At 43.3% G+C, this 16,369-nt stretch overlaps 2 long non-coding RNA genes across 2 annotated transcripts; one reads left to right on the top strand and one right to left on the bottom strand.

Annotated features, from left to right (window-relative positions):
• Nucleotides 1-93: 93 nt before the first annotated feature.
• Nucleotides 94-14,896, bottom strand: LOC111271904 (uncharacterized). Its single transcript, XR_002687209.2, has 3 exons — nucleotides 14,184-14,896; nucleotides 13,856-13,946; nucleotides 94-1,293 (listed from the first exon to the last, which is right to left on the bottom strand). It is a non-coding gene; the product is annotated as an uncharacterized LOC111271904 (long non-coding RNA).
• On the top strand, nucleotides 3,016-7,638 carry LOC111271903 (uncharacterized). The gene is made up of 2 exons (XR_002687207.2): nucleotides 3,016-4,889; nucleotides 7,189-7,638. It is a non-coding gene; the product is annotated as an uncharacterized LOC111271903 (long non-coding RNA).
• Nucleotides 14,897-16,369: the final 1,473 nt, after the last annotated feature.

Raw genomic sequence — 16,369 nt, forward strand, 5'->3', positions numbered from 1 at the left:
TATATATTATTTATTCGCAGCCCGGGCACATACAATTAATTTTGCCCAGATTACGCCCTATATACTGAGACTCAGAATCTAAGGTGTCCGGTCAGCATTAGAGCAAGGATGCAGCAATATGGTACTAGTTCTAGACAATTTTCAAAGGCTTGTTTTAATTGAATAGAAGCTAATTAAACTTTAGAATGTCCCATGTAAAATGTTCGTAGTCTACTAAGCACTGCCCGATTCCTCCTATGCGTCTTTAAAATCTGCTATTCTTTACAAAGATCCCGCTTGCGGTCCATTATCCCGTACAGCGTAAACGAGTTTACGTCGTGCTGGACAAAATAAAGATATTTCATCGAAGGTAAAATTTAAAAATGGGCCAAAGACCGACATAGAAAAAAAATTAACATAAACGAGAAAAAAATCACGTTCATCCTGCAGCTAACAGGTCTAGGTAAATATAGATGCGTATCACAAACATTTTTTTGGAGAAAATGCTGTCTTTTGTTGTTTAGCACCGCCATTGTCGATCATGGTAACTTTAATCGAACATAGGCCATCAGCCTTTATAATCAACGTCGTAAAATAGAGTAACGCAGTATCAGGACAAATGAGAGCAATAGATCGGAATCACTGTATGGAAAAATATTAAACCGAATTTACTTCAGTTTTGTTATTGTTGATGTTTTCGTGCGCATCATATTATTGTTTGCGGTAGTCGTTTGTGGCAGTGTGTTGAAACGCGTGTAGAAGAACTGTATTTTAAAGGCATATGAAGATGGTGAAACACGCACCGCTTTACGATACGCTCTTGATAGCAAATTCTAACCGTTTAATGCTTTGTTATGTCTAAATATTGTTTGTATATTGCTGAGCAAAAGAGATTTCAGCTTCACGCGTATAGATATAATTAGAAAAGAAAAAAAAAAAACCACATGACAAAGCATGCGGTTACCGTGAATCTGGCTTCTAATTCCATCAAATAGCGGACCACCTGTTGCGACTCCAGAGCTCGTATTTTCCAGCCACCTATGTGCAATGTATTTTACATCTCGGCGGCGACACACGTCATCTGGGCTATGAATACTTAGACGGCTGCCTTCCGCCTTCACTTTATCGGTTCGTCGTTCATTGATGTTCGTTGCAGCACTCCTTGTCCACCAATCGGCCAGATGCTCCGATTTGTAAGCTTTTTTTTCCATTGTTTGTCACGGCGGCCTGCAAACGATGTCCTGACCAGACTAGTGCTGTATCAATTCGCAGCCATTGGACATCTTGTCCACCGCGGCGTCGGTGTACGCTACACTGTGGGTATGAGAAAAACAATGATTGAATCCACTTGGCTACTATATTGGCCGACTTGAAACTACGTGAGTCTATATATAAAGCTGATTATACCATGTGGATGTACAGGTTAAATTGCCATTTTTTCTATATGTGTTATTATTTGTCTAGGGTTCTTCGAGATAAAACTACATTTAATGCGTACACACGCGTACGATCGCGGAGATAGATAGAAAGATTTCTCTATGTACACCCACACACAGTGTCTCTTTATTGTTGTTTGCTGTGCAACCGCTTCCGCCCCCCAATAGTGCCTTGAAGAATCTGTTCTTAGCTTGATGTGGTCATACCGCGGTAAACTAGCTTTGCCGATCTTTTCGCCACGTCTAGCGTAACGAGGCGAAGAATGAAATGAAAAAGGGGATCGGTGATTTACAATTCACCGTAAGACATTGGATACAAAAAGGTAAAGAAAGAAAAAAACAAGTTTGTCACCCGCACCTAGTAACTAACGCAAAATGAAGCGGAAATGAGGAGAGACGAAGTGAGTTTCTCTCAGGGCCATGAGGGGTATGGGGTCGAGAAGAGACAAAAAAAAAAAAGAAAAAAAAAAGATAGCTCACCCCTACTAATATTGTTTACCTGATTTCAATTCTTTACTAGAAAGTTTCTAGAAATAAACTGCCGCTAGAGTTCCACGAACTGTGTGAAAATTTAATCGTATCGTGCATCAAAAGACCATCGTATGCAGCCTAATGATAAAACGAAAAAGGCAGGAAACAATGATTCTGTTGAGGCTTGTTTGCCTTTTAGAACCACCCCATCTAAGGTTACCTCTGTCAGCTCAGAACCCCTCAATTCAAACCCGAATTTTGACAACTTGAACAATTCGATCAAAAGGAAAACGGGATATTTTTAATTTCGATAGCAAAAGATAGCTAAAAATAAGAATTAGTTGAAAACCTTATTGCGGAAAAGTTGCTGCCATTGCTGGTTGACTGGCCGCACTGCAGTGTGATAGTCCGTCTCGATTGAGCTATGTGTGCATGTCAATCTGTACATATGTATATATCCATGGAGCCAACAGCAGTCATAGCAGTACGTGTTGATAATAAATCCAGATACCTCGATGCGTTTTTCTTCTTTATCGTCTAGAGCGTATTTTCACCCAAACCTACCGTGAACTATCCTATATAGCGGTTTGCTCGCCACTTGTCATCGCTATTACATTGCTGTTATTATTACCTGAATGTCTATGTGTTCATGTTGTTCCCTGTTGTATGACTGTTCTTGACAGAACATTTTGATCGTGATTGCTTTGTTATACATATTCGCTCAATGAGCTGTGTGACGCACCGGGTATCTGCAACGGGATTGCCGCAGAGGCAGCAAAAAAAAAGCACCAACGTAGTGCTTTAGCTAACAACATCGTGCTTTAGCCGACCCATCTCGTTTTGCAAATGTTGCCACGTACATGAAACACGAACGTATACGCGTATGTATGTATGTATGTATGTATGCGCGTGCTGTGGGAGCGTGCCGACGTAGTCCTCTGTGGGGTGTGCTTCGCACTTGTTCAACCAAAAGCCTCCTCCGCCGCTGCTGAAGCCACTAAGACGTTCAGCGTCAGTGGCGGATAGCTGTAGCGCTAACTCCCGAGTAGAGGATCGGTACGGCAGCTGTTCGAGCAGCAGCGACGAAAATGAGGCAAGTAAACGTATTTGCCCGCTGTCCCTGCGCCGCTAACGGCGGACTCGATAGTGGCGGTGACTTGTAACGTGGTCAACGACTTCATGGTCGTCGTTGGCTAGCATGGCGGTTTTCATTATCCTGTATTGCAACGTCAACAGTCAAAGGAGGGCGGCATATTGATCTTAGCAGAAATAGTAATACTGAATATATCAGTTGTCGTTGTTGTTGTTGTTGTCATCGTACTGCCGCGGCAATAATGTCTACCGACGTCTTTTATTTTACTCATTTCATGTGTTAGGACTCATTTAACTGGACATTACATTTTCAACTGGAGATCACATCAGGGGCGGTGACCGTCATGTGCGATTGCTGTTGATTAGCGGCATTTGTCAGCGTTGTGTTGTACCTCCGCGTGCCCCGCTGCTGGCCTGTGTGCACTGTAAAACCGTGAGCGAACGAGCCTGGCCGTCTAGCTATTTTTCCGTACAAAACAAAAACGACAAGGTCCATCGGTTTCTATGCCGTATAAACTTGCGTGAATGCACTATGTAATGTGTGTAATGCGATGGTGCCCATATTGTTGTGTGTATGAAGCCGCTCGAATGTATTATGTACATTTAATGACCCGGGTCGGCATTGGCGTTTAACCCCGATCTGATGATATAGATCAACAGAAGCGGCCGCGCTAGCAGCCGAGGCAAACGCAGTCCGAGTCGTGCGCGAGAAATGCAACAATAAGTGGTTCGACAATAGCAATTACGAGAGGAGCATTTTGTAGTGACTGGTGGTAGATGATTGGAAAGCTAAAAACGCCGCGTATTCATCATCATTCATTAGGTTGGAGAGGCGCAGGTATCTCTGTGCGTGTGGGACGGTCATAGGCAGGCCAAATAGGCAGGCCAATTTTTCTCTGGTATTTAGAGCGAGGCTTCTATCGAAGTACGTGAAGTCGACAGTCACACGCTGTATCACTCCACATCTAACGAGTGACAATTGCCCGCAAAAGGTTCTACACAGTACTGGGTGCTTTCGACTGAAACGGAAATTTGCTAAAAGCCTTAATCTGATGGACCACAGCTGTAGTCACTAGGTGCTATATACCGGAAATATAAAGTTAATACGATTCGCGATGCTAACTTCCCATTCTATCCATTCTTGATTATCGTCCCCTGATAGCAATCTTTCAAGAACGACTCCGGTGGTAACCAAACAGGCTATAATCGATCATGACTACTGTGCCAATATAAGGCTACGCGAAGTAAATAATAGTATCAAGTCCGCGTACCCGCCAAAAAGTTACGCTGTAAGTTAACAAAAACGAGACACGTTTACAGATAAACGACTCTACTTAACCGGCAAAGAAATAACGATAGGCGGTACCCAGGTCTCTTGTAAAAGTACGAACATTTTAAATTTCCCATTTGTGTACTCCTCTAAGTCGGTCGCTTGTTAGCGGCGTGTACGTGCGTCCGTTTCCTGTATGAAAACATCAATAAAATCTTATTGAGGCAGGCATCGTTAAACGGAAATGTGCTCGAATAATCCGTACCTACTGAGATGCTGATTGCGGTTTTGGTAAATCGTAATTGTCCCATGTACGAGATGATCTGTTCGTGAAACAGTTTCGCCACCATCAACCATCGGTCAAAGGAACATAACGGTGGTCAATCGCGCTCGGTTTTGGTTGTTTGTATTGTACAAGCCGTAGCAATGCGCCGAAACGCGTCTAGCCTAGACGATATCCAATCTGTTTCTGCGGTTCGAAACGATACATCATCCTGATCCTTTTTGATACTAATAGATCCAAATTGTGCCAGGGCACCGATCGTGTCGACGTCTGACTGAATATGCCAGAGTGTGAACACGTGTTAGCGAAGATGCGGATCTTACAAACCAGCTTGTCAACAGTGATCATGCCAATGGTGGTAAGTGCAACCGTCGTTCGACAGCAGATAGGTCAGATGGGCCGGTGTAAAAAAAATAGCCCACGCTTGCGTGGGCAATGTTTTTATTTTCGTTGATTTTTGCAAGAACATTTATTAGCATGTATGACTGTACAAATGATTTTCAATTTTTTATAACATACGCATTTAAGGAGCTGAGCTGGCTAATTTTCGAAAGAGATAATCTCTTTGTCTATCTGCATTGGTCGGACAGCGGTGAGAAGCTAGTTCAAAGCCGCGCCGACGCCTTTAGTGGCCTTCGACTTTTCTTTGTTTGAATGTTACCTGCGACGCTGAAGAACATATGCGTACATCAATACACACACACCAACTCATAGCGGTCCCTGTTGTGTATTCGGAACTATCCTTCGCAGTTATCGAAAGCCATGCTTGATTGAAGAATTTGTTTGTTTTGTTAGAGAACTAACAGAGCAATGAAAGTTAGTTGGATTACCAACTATATTAAAAAGGTCTTGATGGGACGTCATATTAAGCATTTACAGAGAGGCGACACAACATTGTCAAACATATCACGTCTGGTTTTCTTCTGCTAGTGAGAAAAGAAAAAGACCGAATCATCCACTCAGATTCTATAATGCATACAAGGCAAAACGTGAAATACCATTATAGAGTAGTTACCGTGCTTGGCTATTAAGGTCACGTACTGCCCACCATATGTGGCTGTACATATTTACGCACTATGTATGGCACAATTTATTGATGGAATAATTAAGACTATACATCATGGTGTGCATATTGCTCACACTTCGGCACGTTATAACAAAATGGACTTTTAGGATGCAAATTTCCCTCGACAGTATCACGTGCAGCGATTTACGCCCCATTTTTCAATCCTCTAACTAATACTAATGTAACATTTTCATGCTTCTCGTGTCGCTTTCTGGGCCGTTCCGTTCTGCTGCTTTTGCAGTATACCAAATGGAAATAATTTATTTGAAATTCAGAAGCAATCTTGTTCCGCCCAGTTGGGTTTACTCAGTGCTCGACCCGTCGCTGTTACTAGAGACAATTTTCAAGATACGAGATAGTAGTTGATTCGTAATGAAATACTTGAATACTATGCAAATTTCCATGTTAGGGTATTTCCCGACGACGTGAGGACATGGAAGCAATGTGAGTTTGCCCCCCAATGAGGCAACCCAGGACTAAACATCCCCTTCACCGATGTCCCCTTCTCGGGAGGAGACGGGCAGTAGGGAACGTTTGAAATAGCAGACGTTCTGCTGTGTGGCGCTTGTATTCGCTATACTCTTAATGCTGGTGAATCCTTCCTAGACGGGTGGATTTCACCGATGCAATAGAGTCGTCGTACGGCAGCAGTGGTGGCGACTCACGCGTCCTGCCGTGCCGACTCCCATTGAAGCACGCTGGTGGGGTACAAAGGGGTAAAATGTCATCTCATGCTCATCAGTGTGTGAGTTTCCTCGACGTGACTGGCTTGGGAATATATATCCAAAACAAGGCACCCCTTACCTTATCCCGTAATCGCTAACCCAGAAGGAAACCTGCCTCTTCATCAGAGTTAGCTGATGTACGAAGGATTACTATTTCGCTATCTACATTACTATCGCTTGCTCAAAAGGTCACTGATACGCCAGCTCGAACCCTGCCAACTGGTAGACGGGTGGATAATTTGAGTGCACCGAACAGCACGTGCCTTTAAACTTACTGAAACGTCACACACATACATTTTTCCTGTAAAAAAATAACCAATGCAAGCCATTCTTTTAGCAACTACACCCACACAAGGTAATCATCACAGTATGATGGGCCGGCATAGACGGAATGTTTCTTAGTTCTACTCGGCTTACTTCTATCATCAACATCGAAACTTTTCTCTATAGTAGCGTTCGTTTTCGCTGTCCACGATTTTCTTATTGTTTTGCTTCCTCAGTTGCTACACTTAAGTCTTGCAACTGTCTCTAGCCTTTAAACACTATAACTAGTGATGGCTATGGTTATTACCTTTTTACTGGTCCTAGCGTTTACTATCGTCTACCTTTCCACTATTTTGCTGACGCGATCAATGTCTTCGACTAATCAGGATGCTTGCCTATCCTTTCGAATACATTTTAACATTGCACGTTCTTTTCTCCTATTGACTTAGTAGGCAAAAGCAGCGTGGCAGACGGTCAGCAACTGCTGACCGATTTGATAGCTTTAGCCATTTTGGTAATAGCGAGAGCGCTTGCACTAACCCCAACAGCAATAGACGCAGCATAAGAACTGGCACTACGGCGAACTCGAATGACGCTTGCAGGCTCAACGAGGCTGTGCATGGCCACGCACAGGCGCCTGAGCTCATCGACCTTCGCCCTGACGACCCTCCGTCAGCCAAGGGACCAGCACCGACCCAAGAGAGCGATGATGAGCAGAACGCTTCACACGGTCTTGGATGAGTCATCAGTACATCGCATGCGATTCAAACAATTGCGCCGGTAATAGTTAGGGCAGCAACTGGAAACTGGTAAAATGGTGACATGAGCAGTTGTAATGTCTACACTGTAAAATCATAGTAACGTCTGTGTGGGCGTTTTTGTACGCCTAACATACACGCCACGAGCGCTCGAGGCGATATATACGGTGTGGGTGAAATGTTATTCGTCTCTGGTTTCAATCAGCTTTTAAACAATTCATTAACCTAAGATACACTTTTGTTAATGCCAGTATTTCTAGATCAAGTTCAATAGAAGTGGGGATGATAATTGGATTTCGACAAACGTCTTTTCAATAAATCTCAGTGATGATTCTCAAAGATGTTCTACTATTGACGAAGATATATCAAACTATATTCGAACATTTATTTAAAAAACAAGCCCCGTTTTGTCAGTCACCCCGTTCATGGCGATTTTGAAAAAAACAACTTCTGCTAACCGGCATTCTTTATATATATAATATTACAAAAAATTTTAGGTGATTAAAAAACTACTTTTTTAACTGACAAAGTATATCCGCAAAAGATAATCTTCTGTCTAGTTTTTTTTTCCACAGAAAATACATCTCTTGCTGCGGATCGGTTGTAGAATTTTTATACTCCGTAGACTAATAACGTCAAGTTGTTCCGCGGTGTTTCGAGTTTGTTTCTCGGTATCGCCGCTGGACTTTCGATCAGACGACTGACTCCCAGCACGAAATGAAATGTGCTTTTGCCCGGGTTCGAGCCCAGTTCACAATGTGTGTCTAAAATGAACAGGCAACTATGGCAACTACCCAGTAACGTATCACGGGGACTTTCTTCTCTTAATGTGTTGTAAAAAAAATGGACGCCAATGGAAGCGAGAATCAAAAGCGGAATAATATTTCGGTACCTTTAGAAGCCAATGTTTTTTCAACTTCGTAAGTTTCTAATATTCATTAGACTCCTTGCTCGCAGTATGCGTGTTTACATTTGTCCCTGACTTCGACTACGACGTGGCCAATAAGACCCAAGTGAAAGCTTCTGATGAGAGAAAACCGTAGCTGTGATACCGTACGATTGTGAGATCTGATTTTAATAGCATTTAAATAGTTCTATCACCCTGTGAAGGATGCCTCCATTGGCCACTAGCGTTCTGCCGGCATGTGCGTGCTGAGTTTAGCTCTATAGACCTCCTCTAATCGCTTGCTTCAGGTAGCCAACGAAAGTCCTATCAACACGATCTTTCTGGCTTTTCAGCACGATCGCATAAGCGATAACGCTTATTGATTAGGTTACGTAGTGTTCCGTTTCAGTATGGTCAACGACATGCGAGCATCGACACTAGACTATCAGTGTGCCCATACGATTTGTAGTAATTCTTCAAACTATCACCATCTCTGCTGTTCAAAATATATTCAAAGCGTCGTTCAGTGAAGACTCATGAAAGGCAGCATTAGCTAAACGGAGTAAACCGATAGAAAGTTGGTGTCTTCACGAGCAAGCTCTACACCCGAAAGATGTTTGCACGGTCGTCAGCAAGCATCGGCGACGTTAGCAACAGTAGAAGCGCGTCTCGAGGGAAGATTTTTCCTGCGAACAGGTTTGATAGCCTGCGCGATAAGGTCTACACGTTTGTCAAAACAAAATCTACGGCCACTAAGACAACAGAATAACAGCAACGAAATGATAAGCTACTCAGCGGTAGCCAGCCAGTTGGGACCTTGTCAAGATCATAATATAAACATTTAATTGTTTACTCAACGCTATAATAGATACACGTGATGACAGGTCAGTATTTCTTGGTCATCGGCTGTTGCCGGTGTGGGGTCGGTCGCGTCAGCTTGGCTTGCGGCTCGTTCGACAGGATGAACTGGGCAGAAAGTCTAAGGTTCTGATGAGCCAGCGGAACATCATTGTTTCCTGTAAATGGCTCTGCTGTTGTTGTCAACTTAACTGTCGGCGACATAGCCGATATTGTACGATCTTTAGGGAATGGAACAGCTGCGAGCCAACAGGGCTTCACAAGGGAGAAAGTCAAGCCGTAGGGTTGTGTTGTGCTGCGCCAGCGGCGGCGGCGGCGGCAACAGCAGGAAGAGAGCAGAATTTGATACTGTTTATCGTAATAATCATCTGGACGTAGACGACGATGGCGAGATACCCTATTCGTGTTCGTGGCGCCTCGATCGAAAAAACATATCGGCAAAGGAAAAATGACGTGAAATAAAAACGGTAACAGCAGCAGCAGGACAAGCTGGCAAGATCAGCGGTGTACAGAATAATAATAAATGTACTTGGAATTATTTACGAATACATTAACAATTATGTGAGCATGTTCGAAGATACGAGATAACGTTAAGGTGTTGGGAGGCTCCCAAATGTCTATAGCAGATGACGAACTGCCCGGCTCGCTAACTGCTTGGCTGACCCAGTCAGCGTCGAAGCCTGCATCAGCGTAGAGGATCACGTGAAACATTATACGCATACGATTTATGTAGCGTCGTCTCGTCCGGCCGAGGTAGATCGCTTGTAACATTCAAATTTCCACAGCTAATCTTGTGTGTTTTTATTGTATTATGTAGAATGCATACCTTGTTCGTTTCTACCATCGAAGACGTATGGCTTGAAACGAACTCCTCGATTGGGTAGATATTGATAATAAAATTCAAGAGCGTGCAATACACACATCGTGCCAAATACTGGCTCCAATATATCAAGCATAGGTGGCATCGATAGCAAGAATTGCTTATAAAAAATGACCGTTAAGGGCAAAAGTGGGTTAGGAAGCGTTTATCTGCGTGCATGTTTCGGGACGTCTTTAGGCACAATCGACTTTTACATGTAGAACACAGATCGTGCATTGTTTGCATTCAAACGTAAGCTGAATGGAATCAAGGGAAATATTATAACCTTTCAGTCTACCCCATATTCGGTACGTCGTATCGGTGCCTTGAAAACAATTTCAATCAATTGGAAATTATTCTAGAAGTGCAGCGAATGGTAATTTTCGTTATAGATTTCCAAGTTACATATGGCGGCTAAACGACTCGTAAATAACTGCTCTTAATATCTACTTTTTGTGATAATTAAATGCTGACTTTTACCGTCATTTGCGGACAAAAAACACGAGTAAAGTTCACAGATGTACATACGAAGTCCGAACTGCAGAGCCTAGTTAACTACACGTAACCATTTATGAAGCCGACAATTGGCCTAGTATTGGTGGTCCTTCGATCGAAAAAGCAGAATCGCGTCGTTCGCAAGTGAACCTAGACTAATGTTTCGTTCAATAAGGCCTACGTAAATCTTAATATATGCTATTATGACATATATGATGCAGTGCTGTGATTTACCATATTTTCTGGAATTTTCTCGAAATACGCCAAATACTAACGCGTTCCTTTTTTCACAGTAAGAGTCGTTTTGGGATTTAATGGAACTCACCCTCTGGCACGAAATAGACGCACAATACAAATCCTTCTAGGTAAACTAAAATCAGTGCCGTAAGCATAACCATTATCAATCCAATTATATAATAGTTGTCGTCCACTTCGTCTACTGCACATGATCTACGGGGGTCTAGATTACTATTTATCACAATCCAATAACCCGTTGATAGACCCTCGATGATTTGCTCGTGACCACCATTATTTTCTTACTCTATTCGGATACACGTAGAGCTTTTGGCGTCGTAACACTATCAAATATCTGAAACACGCCTCGTACCGGCATCGTGTTCGTTTGTTTGTCGATACGGTGGCGCGGGTGTCCGTATGTGTCTGAGCGCGTAGCATCGCTAACAGCGTAATAACAGCGAAGCAGGCAAAAACAATAACATTTGACAAAGAATTTTCAATATTTGCGATCGCATCGTCAGCTTTGTTCTTAAGCTTGCCCCGACAACTGCTACGCGTCTTCGGATCGAAAGCCTTTTCGCGCCGTTTGTTTATTCTTCGCTTTTATTAATTCTTACGGATGCTCAGATGGGCAGGCGTGAACATCACCGCCTGCTCGAGTGTTGCAAATCTTCAACAAGTTCGTGTGTCCATATGCGATTAGAGAGGCGCTGACTTTGATTGGGACGTTGCTTAAGGGCTATGAAAGACGATGCTCAAAGTATCAGCAGCAGCGGTCGTAATGCTGCTGGCTGGTGATAATTCCACTGCACAGCACGAAGCACAAAGCCTATTATAACAGTGTTTATTTCTGCTGCTGTTGTTGTTGTTACGATGATGCCTTTCCCGCAGCCACTAAATTTATCTCCGTTGCTTCTTTCTACCTGTCGTCGTCCCCCCCCTTTCACACGTCCACGGACACCCTGATGCTGCCTACCTGATACTTAATACAGGCCACTAACTACGATTGTTGTCGAGAAGACGACGATGACCACGTCTCGATGTTATAATCATGGAGCAGATAATAACGGGCGCGAGGCCGTGGCCAGCCTCAATCAATTTAGTAACGGGCGGAACGACAAAATGGGCGATGATGGACGAATTTGGTCACACGTACCACCCGCGGCTGACGCAGGCCATGCAGCCAGTGATCGACCGAAATTCTCGTAAAAGCTCTACGTGCCAAATCGTTAGTGCTTCACACCTTCTTCCGTGAGCATAGTGGATGAGTATCGGTTTAGCAGTAGAAGTTTGCATTAGCTTTGGCTAACCGTCGGCGTCTACCATTTTCGAAAGCTATCGGTATGGGTCTGTACGTGAAACAGAATCAATTGGATTGTGTGGCGATCGCGCCCCCGGTACTCTCGTGTGGCGGCTCGAGCAGTAACGCCTTATCGGTCAACGGCCAAAGGCTGTTATGTGCAGATGGGTAATGAAATCGAGGCCGCTTCCTCGACCAGTCGTCGATGTCAGCCATTAATTTAGTTGATTTGACTGTGTTAACTATGTCGATTAGGTCTGAGCCTGCAGCCTGCCAAATGCTTCGATTATTAAAATCGTTATTTTACTCAAAGGACAACCAAAATTGTGTTTTTTGTTATTGTACAAGCAACGATTCACGTGAATGCTACAGCGCTGTGCTATCCTGGCACATTGAGCATGGGTGCCATCTTTTGCATAACAATAGGCCTTTAGGTATCATGAATTTGACGCTCTATTATTTGATCGTTGAAAAATTATTGGTATCCACTTGGTTTATTGGGCAAATTTGCTGAGGATCGCCTTGAGTTATCTTTAAAGAAGGCTGATTGTTAAATGAGCCTACATCTTTCAGCTATGAAATTCCCACTATGCATGAAGCACATTTTTCGGGTCGTTTCCGTAACTTTTTGGCTTCGGCAAAAGGTCGGTGTTTCAAACCCACCTATACTTAATGTCCAACGTATTGGTTTCTAGTTTCTGAAAGGCCAAGACAATGACAACAGCCCTATAGAGCAAAGAAAGTTTTTTTTTTTTATCTGAATAGAATGTCTGACTGTAAGCAATCGAAGAATAAAAGGACAAAAATCAATAATAAATTATTTCTCTAATGACTTGAAATTCTACTAGATCTGAAAGAAGTATGGGACAAAATAACGCAGACTGAATAAATAACTCGTGACATGTAATTCTAAAGCTGAGAAATGACACATCAATTAAAAACTTTTGGTCCTTCGACGGCCTGCTGCCGTATTAACTGCTACTTAGATACCGACAAACAGTACCCCACACATTCTAGCTGAACTTACTGTATGACGGAAGTATGCGTCATAACTGACCTTTTTTACGACAAAAAAAAAGAGATCCGAAAATGGAGATGGCCGCATTAGCGAACAATTTTCTTCTACGATCACTAGCGGTAAGAGGTTTAGTCGGCCCTCTACTCGCATATGCTGATATCATAGGGTTGTGTGTAAGCAAATACATGTGAGGTAGTGGGGGTGTAGAAAAAAACGTAGAAACTAGACATCAAGAGTTACAATTCTTCCATCGAGCAAGCAAGCGACCGGTAGCGGGGAGTTCTGTTCGACTCCTTCCTTTCGAAAGCGTAAGGCCTTCCATTCAATAACGGGGGTCTCCGTTATGAGAACCGTTCGAAGGCAGTAACGTGTAGAAGCCAACATCGAGACTCTTTATCAACGGGCAGAAGCGAGATAGATGTTGCCTGTCTATGCCAGCCGTCCGCAACAGAGAAAGAATACGCGATATCATTGGGTTTTTTTCTGCTTTTTTTTTTTAGAAAAGCTCAAGACGAATGACAATCTGACCGTATGATGAGATAGGAGCAGGAAATGCGATCAGCCCTATTGGAGGGCGTTGGTAAAAACGGTACTTTAAATCTCAACTAGAGCAACACAGCGAGGAGGGTCAGGGAGCAACGAGAGAGAGGCCAAGAAGATTGTTCGGCACAAACGGTTAGCATAGAAATTGGCAGGAAGTGATCATGTCGTCTGCTTTTTGTGGGATAGAGGGGCCTATTCACATTCAGATCATGGATCGCTGTTTCACTCAGGCGGAACCTGAATAGAGGTAAAAGTCTTAACTGCATAAACCACTGTGGCAGTTTTGTCGTTGTATAATGTACTTCATTTACTCACCAGGCCATGAACTCGAAGCTCGCCAGGGGCACAGTTTCACCGCAAAAGCCTATGGCTTTGCAGCCGAAATTCAGCTGTACAACTTCTACTTCTGTACTAGAAAAAACGGACAATTATTATAATACTTCGGACGATATTTGTTCAATTTCGTTTAGGTTTCCGATCGAAGACACTGATCATGTAAAATATAACACAAGAAGAAAAACATAGAGTAAAAACAAGAAGACATTTGAAATACCCGCTGATCATTAGAAACTGTCAAATAAAGTGTTCAGAGTATGAATGGATGAGTATTTAACAACTTCAATAAGTACACGAATATGTGTACCTGTAATCTGCGGCGAAAATTTTTAGGCCTCTGGGCAAAATTGTGACGACTGTGTAGTGGGTACTGGGGTCAGGTGTTCCACTTTGTGTTACTTAATCACAAACTTGCAATCAGAACTGGGCTAAACGTTGATCGGACTTTCGTACGGTCAGCGGAACGTTCCGCGTTCACAACTTGAGGGCGGCGCCATACTTAGAAGGCTGATATGCAGTTAACACTTTACATTAACGAGCTGCTTGTCCGTTCTTCAAGTTGTCTTAGTTTACTCTTTTATTTCTCTTAATTCATAAGGTCCGTCAGCTGAAAAACGTAAGCTATAATGCATAGGGTCGGTTATAAAGCATATGTAGAGCACAAAAGCAGTGCCCAAGCTACTTATTATATGTCAGCTACACATCAGTGATTTTCAAACAGCCTATCTATATATATGATCTGAATCGTCCGTTAATGCTATTCGGTTATTCCGTATTTACGAGTACCTATTTACCTGCTCGCGTCACAGCTTTCGCGGACAGTATATTTTTTAAAAATTTCCTCCAGCTCCGGCTTCTCTCGCTGTCCTACTATTTAAATATTACATGATCTTATGTCCTGCTACGTGCACTCTATGCTCCATATAGTTATGCTTCGCGCGCTGGAAGCTGGAGCAAAAAGACATGGGCAGATACCTATAAAGATGCGTCAAATATCGTATTATTAGTAACAAGGGCGCGCGGTAGGCCGACTATACTTAAATCGTTCAAACATTCCTGGACACGTTCCTCGCTTGAGAAAGATGAATAAGAGCCCAACTCTTCCGTAGCGCGCCTTCACCCGTCGATGTCCGGCCAGTTTTGTACCCAGCCGTTCGCTGGTATTCATAGCGGGACCTAAAGATTGCACGCCAAACGCCTCGATGACTTGCTAATTCGCGTTACATGCAAACCTGAGACATTAGAGCACGGGGAAGCGTTACAGTGTTTACCCCCATACTTAGGGGTCATTAAATTCAACAGCAATTTGTAATTCCACTAACCATGAATTGCGTGAGAGCACATTTGGAGGAAGCCTTGGCTTTTTCTTCCTTTCATTAACATCCTCTATTTCGACGGAGGATAACGAACGATGGGGCGACGGCGTTGTATCATTACCGATCCCCTCCCCTACGTGCGCACGCTTTCGAACTTTCAGTGTTTTTCATTTGCCCTCGTTTGTAAATTTCGTTTTGTCGATAGATGCTGCAATGCTTGAAATTTACGACGAACGTCGAAAACGATGCCAGCAGCTTTAGCTGCTCTCTAAGTTCCCTATACAGGATGAAGCAAGTTTTTTGACAGTTGAAAACGTCACTTGACAGTGGTACTGCTTTCATAATAACGTAAATCTGTTAAAAACCCGCTCTCTTTGCTGAAATCATTTGAGTTCTGTTCTACTTTATGTATAACATTGTGCTGTAGATGTAGCGTTAAAAGATCGGCTATATATTTTCGTCAGGCATTTTCTCCTCTCCATTTTAACTATTCATTAGTAGACCGTACGTGATGCATATAAATCAATATATTTCATCTACTTGATTTTGGTGATCGGCACCATGGTATCAAATTTGGGGGGTCGCTAGCCAATCGCTGCGGCTGCCCATGCCGCCCGACTTGAAGCGCTCGAGCAGTCGCATCGAAGAACGTCTTTCGCATTATTGGCAGCTTCTGTTGTTATCTGTACTGGTAATAGTGGCGCTACTATTTCTGTAGTTACTCCTGATAAGCATGAGTAGTTCATTTTTTTGCTGTCGTTTGTTTTGATGTGGTCTCGTTCCGTCTCCGGGTGCATCTAACTCGCCATTTGTGTTTGGCCACCGAATTGCATGATTCAGGCCCAGGCTAATTCTGCTTGCCTAGGTCAGTCGACATGCCTTGTTCCCTCAGCTGCAGCCGACGTCCATATCCGTAAATCTGCGAGAGGTAAAGAGAAGGAGACACCACTCTCGTGACTCACCTTTGGTTGCTTCGTTTTGGAAAGCGAAGACAGTTTTATTTTAGTCTATAGTTGTCTCAGTGTCGCCAACGGCCCCGCTCAAATTAGACAGGAGATCTGGTACGATCCGCTTGAACTTTTCTTAGGTCGAACAGCGGGACACCAATTGATCCTCCTACCCCTCATTTCCCGCGTACTGTCCCGCTTCTCTGATCGGCTAGTTGTAATACACGTCA

The sequence above is a fragment of the Varroa jacobsoni genome, unplaced genomic scaffold (assembly GCF_002532875.2).
Source record: "Varroa jacobsoni isolate VJ856 unplaced genomic scaffold, vjacob_1.0 contig01249, whole genome shotgun sequence".
NCBI lineage: Eukaryota > Metazoa > Arthropoda > Arachnida > Mesostigmata > Varroidae > Varroa > Varroa jacobsoni.